The sequence below is a fragment of the Furipterus horrens genome, unplaced genomic scaffold (genome assembly GCF_987537825.1).
Source record: "Furipterus horrens unplaced genomic scaffold, mFurHor1.1.pri manual_scaffold_3, whole genome shotgun sequence".
NCBI classification, from domain to species: domain Eukaryota; kingdom Metazoa; phylum Chordata; class Mammalia; order Chiroptera; family Furipteridae; genus Furipterus; species Furipterus horrens.
The window spans coordinates 3,504,195-3,510,194 of NW_028327173.1; the positions used below are offsets into that span (position 1 = coordinate 3,504,195).

The 6,000-nt window shown below is 53.9% G+C and overlaps 1 protein-coding gene across 1 annotated transcript in view; it reads left to right on the plus strand.

The window, feature by feature from the left end:
• LOC150014115 (calmodulin-binding transcription activator 1-like) overlaps positions 1 to 4,599 on the plus strand; it is a 92,878-nt gene extending 88,279 nt beyond the window's left edge. The window contains exon 5 of the transcript XR_016509617.1: positions 4,473 to 4,599. The gene's annotated coding sequence lies outside the window, so the exon portion shown is untranslated. The remainder of the gene's footprint in view (positions 1 to 4,472) is intronic.
• The last annotated feature ends 1,401 nt before the right edge of the window (positions 4,600 to 6,000 follow it).

A 6,000-nucleotide genomic window follows, 5' to 3' on the forward strand; every position in this document is an offset into this window, starting at 1 on the left:
ACAGAGCAGTGGAACCAGGTAACCCCTCGACAGGGTTTTAACTGTTTAAGTGGTTGGCCGGGTGCGGGCACTATTCCCACAGTGAGACCTGCGCAGGGGCCTCCGGCGGGGTGACTTGAAGGGAGTGACACGGTGAAGTAAGAGTGTCCCTGACAGAGGGGACAGCAAGGCCACGCCCCCGAGGTGGGTGTGAGCTGGGCAGTAGCAGAGAAGCGAGGAGGAGAGCCAGGGGCCAGCGTGTGTGGTGGAGGGGAGGGGGCGCGGTGGCCAGGAGCAATGTCCAGCGGGGCCCTCGCTCACGGGAAGGCCTGTGGCTTTACTGAACAGAAGGGAAGCCCTCGCGGGTTTCTGAGCAGGAGCAAGACCTGCTTAAAAGGAGCACTTTGAAAGGCGTGCGGGCAGGAGTCTCGGGAGGGGCTGCCACACTGTGGCCCGAGGGCCTAGTCAGCCTGTCCCCTGCTTTTGTGCAGCCAGCAAACTGGATGCTTTTCATATTTTCCAGTGGTTGAAAAAAATAAGATGAAGAATAATATTCTGTGACACATGAAATGGTATGACATTCAAAAGTCACTGTCCACCCAGTTCCAGCCTTGTGGGGAGGGAGCCGCGCCCTTCACGGACATGCTATGCGACTGCTTTTGAGCGGCAGCAGCCACGCTGGGCAGGTCTGACACCATCTGGCCCGCGGGGCGACGCGGTTCCCCCTCTGGCCCTTTAGGACAAGTTTGCTGGTCCCGGTGTAGGGGGCTAGGGATGGAGACAGGGAGACCGCGGAGGGACTGCCGTTGCCAGGGCCCGGAGCCTGGGGCGGGTGGACAGGAGCGGCGCAGTGCTGGAAGTGCTTCCGAGGAGGAGCCCAGGGGAGGGGGCAGTGGCGGTGCGGGCAGGGGCCGGCGGCTCCTCCCGGGCAGCTTTGCTGAGACTGGGCAGGCGGGGCGGGCCGCAGCGCGGGGGCCGGGCGCAGACAGAGCCAGAGGACGGCGGTGGGCGTGATGGCTCTAAGCTGCCAGGTGCGGGTGTTGGCTAGGCAGCCGCGTGACGCGAGTCTGCAATCGAGAGGAGGGCCTGGGCCTAAGCCGGGAGCGCCCTTCAGCTCTCAGATAGATGGAATCCTGTAGGGGGTGGGGTGGGGAGGGAGGGTCGCGGGGCCGGGCAGGAGGAGGAGGAGTAAGGGGGATGAGAAGGACCACGGGGGAAGGAGAGCCAGGGGGAAGGAGAGCCAGCGGAGTGGGTGTCAGGTGCCGCTGAAGGTCAGCGAGAGTGACTGCGAGCTGACCGCGGACCTGGCGGCGCGGCGGGCCTTCAGTGCGGCGGGGCGGACAAAGGCCCGGTGCTGGCTGCCTTGCGTGGCCTAGCGAGGGCGGGGAGGGGGGCTGGTGCTTCCAAGGAATTCTGTCTTCTGGGAGAGGCAGAGCTGGGTTCTCCTGGGGTTTGGGATTTTGCCAGGGAGTACTGGGGGGCGGGAGGGGCCGGGGGTGGCCTGGGGGCTGAGCGCCACTGTGGTGATGGACCATGTACTCTAAGCTGGCCCGGAGTGGAAGTGATGCAAGATGGGGATGAGGGGGTGAGGGCCAGCAGGAGGCTGGGGGTCCGAGGGCTTGCTGGAGGGGCAGAGTGGGGTGCTTGCACTTGGTCTGAGGAAGGGAGCGCTTGGTTAACACCAAGGCCTCGTGGAAATACGGCGTGGGCCACATGTGTCATTTGTAATGTTCTAGTAGCCATGCTTTCAGAAAGTATAAAGAAACAAATTAGAATAATTGTATCTTTTATTTAGCCCAACGTATGTGAACGTGCAATCAATAATAACTTGAGACATGAGTTTTATTTTGTATTCAAAAGTTTTTGAATTTTGATGCGGTTTTTACACTTCCAGCACATCTTAATTCAGACTAGACACATTTCAGATGCTCACTAGCCATGTGGCTTGTGGCCGCCCTCCTGGACAGTGTGGATTAGGGGGCGATGGTGGAGTTGAGTCCAAGCATCAGAGGGGAGAGGCTCAAGGAGCAGAGAGGCCGCCTTTATAGAGGTGGCCTCTGTGGGTCTGAGGCCATAGGACTCCTGCTGGGAGGAGCGGGATGGAGGGGCGGGATGGAGGGGCGGGAGGGCCCCGCTGCGACTGGCTGCCCACCGGAAAGTACCTGCTGACCCCAACCCCGTCCCCGGCCCCGCTTCTCAAAGCTTCTGTGAAGGTCTTCCCTCGCTTCACACGGCACCTCCTTGGAATCATGGGTTTCGGGCAAGATTTCTGGGTCAAAGTAAAATTTCAGGACACAGGCCATAGTTTTGACAGGCTCGTCCCCAGATGGCAGCTTTTTGTTTGGGTTTTCACTTTTATCTGTAAGACCTTTCACTGAATCAGTAACGAAACACGGACTCAGTGCAGCAACTCATTACAGCTGTTACTTTCCCCAGGAAAAGTATCCTTTAGATTCTTATCCTTATTTTGTCATATCTTTGGATTCCTACCGTTATCTTGGCATAGTCCTCCAACTCTGTCAGTCCCACGTGGCTCAGCAGTCCTGCGCGTGAGTCCTGGCAGGGCCGCCTGCCGTGGCTTGGAGGCTGTCCCCCTTCCCACAGGCCGGAGCCCGTGCCGGCCCGCCCCTCCCAGGCCTTGAGAGGCAGATGTGGTCAGCCTTTACCACGCAGGGAAAAGTAATCTGTTGGTGCACATTGTTTCCTTAAAGGTTAATGAAAGTTGATGATGTGGTCGGACTCCTGTGTTTAGCTTTGCAGTCCAGGAAGTGCGACAGTCTTGAAGGGCAGACAGGACCGCTTGCCCCGGCAGCACACTGGCTGCTGACCTCCCGTTCAGGAGCCACAGGGGAGTGGGAACGGACACCCCCGTCGGGTACCTTTGTCAGCCTTAAATCCCCTTTAGATTGCTTCCTGCCATGGTAGGATTTAAAAAATTGTCAAAAACCCTGCCATCCCCCATATTTAGGAAGGGCCCGTTTGGAGCCAAGTGTCTGTGAGCCTTATGTTCTCGGACACCTTCTGTGTTCATTCTGTTGGAGCCAATGTCACAGAACGTGAGACCTGGGGGTCTGTGTCGTCAGCGGCCAGACTGGAGTCGTCCTCGAGGAGCTCACGGAGAAGCCATGTGGTCACTGCTGTGCCCTTTCAACTCAAGTGCCCTCCCCGCACCGTTATCCCCACGTGCAGACCCCGCTGAGCGATACTGAAAGCCACTCATTACAGACAGCTCCTTAAACTCGGTTCTAATTGAAGTGTTTTCATCTGATGGGGAAGAGTATGACTACTAAGAACTGGAAATTAAGCAAGACATTAAAAGGACATTAATGGCTTTATTGCAGTTTGTTCTGAGGTTTTTCTCCCCACTGGGTGGTGTTTTGCTTATAGAGTCACTCCTCCCACATAAATCTTCATGACATCATGATGTGTCCCAGCAAAAGAAGAGCTATTTTAGGTTGCCACTTGTCAATTATAACATTAGGTAAGAGACCCAAGGTATTAGTTTTTTAAAAGCATGGTTAACATGATAACAGTTTGGTACACAACACAATTCTGGTTGGTTTGGAAGTGAGGGTCAGTGTGTCTGGGAAACTAGGACGGTGAGCGTTTTGACGTGGGTTCATTGTTTTGATCTAGCCCTGGGTCAGTAGCATGCTTTTGTTTTAACTTTTGCCTCAAACAAATCCAAACTACCATTTAAGCTTGTAATTTATCCCTTCAGAAATTTACTGCTGAAACTTACACTTGAACCAGCAAAGCCAGCATAACCGAGACAGACACGTGCCCCTCAGTAGGCAAGCCCTCACCCCCCTTGTCCTGCGGGCACGCACAGCTCCCGCGCACCCAGCGCTCTGCGTGGTGCTGCGTGTGGTCTCCTGCACTTGTGCCCTTACTCAGTGCTCATTAATCCGCATTCGGTAACCGGAGCTCCATCCCCGAATGCAGATGCCGGGGAAGGCGGAGAAGTGACAGCCCCCAAGGCCCTTGGTGGTCAGGCCCAGGCTTCTCCCTCCCACCAGCCCGTCTCGCCGGCCCGCGCGCTCCCTGGCGCAGGCGGTTCGCAGCTCCGACCTTTCACACACAGGCTCTGGCCTTCTGCACCCCATCCTTCTTCCTCCGCTCTTCTGCTGCCCGGGTGTCGTTTCTCCCAGGCTCCCCTTCTCCACAGCCTGTCCTGGTGGTCCACTCTTATCCTGGGCCCCGCTGTCCGTGTCCCGGTGAGGGCCCTTGCATGTCTTACTGTAATTTCCCTGCTTATCAGTGTCTGTGATCCACTAACTTGGGGGCACCTGGAGGGCAGGGGCTGGGCCTCCCGTTTCTGTTGCCCTAGAGTATAGCCTGGCACTCGTGCGTGGCTGTGTGTGTGTGTGGGGCGGGGGGGGGGGGGCGACGGGGAGTGGATGACGAGGGAAGGATGATGTCCTTCCAAGCCAAAAAGGTAAACTGAATAACTGTGTTACGGAAGAGAATGAATACTGTTTTTGTTTATATAGGTCTTAAAATCTTGGTGGCAGAGAGCAAATGTGCAAAGAAATGGAAAACAAGTCAGAAGCTGCTGTCTGATTCCACGGAGAGGATCGCATTTTATGTAAAAAAATGGGATTTACATTTGATTGCCTTGAAACCTTCAATTTGTTGTTCTGATGTCTTAATTTAACTACTAAATTATTTGAATAACTCCTAGGGAAATAGATCATAAGTGCCTCTAGGCCTTCCCTTGTAAGAAGTCCGCAGCTCTTTTCGTAATGGGTCCTTTCAGTACCGTTTCTAGGCTTGTGGGACTGGCCTCTGAGCACTGGACACACGCCCGCGGGTGACGGCGCTTGTTGACGGGACTTCACCCACCGGATTCAGTGGTGACGCTTCCGTCACCATTCTGAGGCTGTGATCAGTCCCGCCCTGGGAAAACGGGTTAGACTGCGTCCCTCCCGGCTTGCCCCCTAAGACTGGTTATTAGCACAGTGTCCCGTGTTGTACCCCACATCATGCGCTTGGTGACTTTTCCCTCCAGCAGTACACGAGTGAGGGGAGGTAAGCGAGAGGCAGGTTAGAAAGGCCGGCCTTCTGAGGCTCCCTCTCCGCGCGCATTTCGGCCGCTCCGAGAGCCGCCGTCAAAGCCACGCACATGAAGCGCAGTCCCGTGTGGTTCGGAAGTGCTGGTCTCGTTCCTCACTCAGGGCCCCTTTGAAATACTGTGTTTCTCCAGCCTGCCAAACTGGCCTACGAGGTCACGATTGGAAGTGCTGGGAATTACAGTTAAGACGTCCATCCCTTCGTCCTGGGACCCAACTAAACGTCTTCAGCAGAGGATCCTCTCGAAGCATTGTGTTCTGTTATATCAATATGTGCTTAGACACATTAATCTGAATTAGAGAGCTGATTGTACATAATGACTCTCTGGGGATGCTGTGTTAGAGGAAAACAAAACAAAAACTTAAGTAGTTCGTTGAATATACATAGTAAAAATTATTCTAAAATTAGTGTTCATTGAATCTGAACCTTGACCATCTTTGAACCTTTAATTTTTAATTTTTAATTTGATCCTTTAAAAATTTTTGTGGCCTTATAAAGATACAACCTACAACCCAATAAAAGTTATGCTGTAATAACTTTGTAATGGTTGCAAAAAAAAAAAGATTATAAAAGATCCAGTTTTGAGTTACTGTAGGGAAGTAAGTCACGTGTGGGCGTATATGTATATAGTATGTTGGGGGCACATGTGCACATACATGTATTTGTTTATACTCCAGCTTGTCTTTATCCAGCTTTCTCCTCTCTCTGCCTCTGGAAATGGGGCAGGTTTTCTTGTGCGAAACACAAATAGAAAGGTGGTCCGGACCCACCTGACACTTCTCTGTCTCAGGCTCTCACCGCACGCTTGTTCTTGGGCACAGCAGAGCTGCGTTGGAGTGGCCGCTGGCGAAATTTGTAGGGAGAGCACTGCCATCCTGCCAGCTCCATATCTGGCTTCAAGACAATTCTATTAGTGAATTATTTGTACTCAAAACCCAGAATTAATTT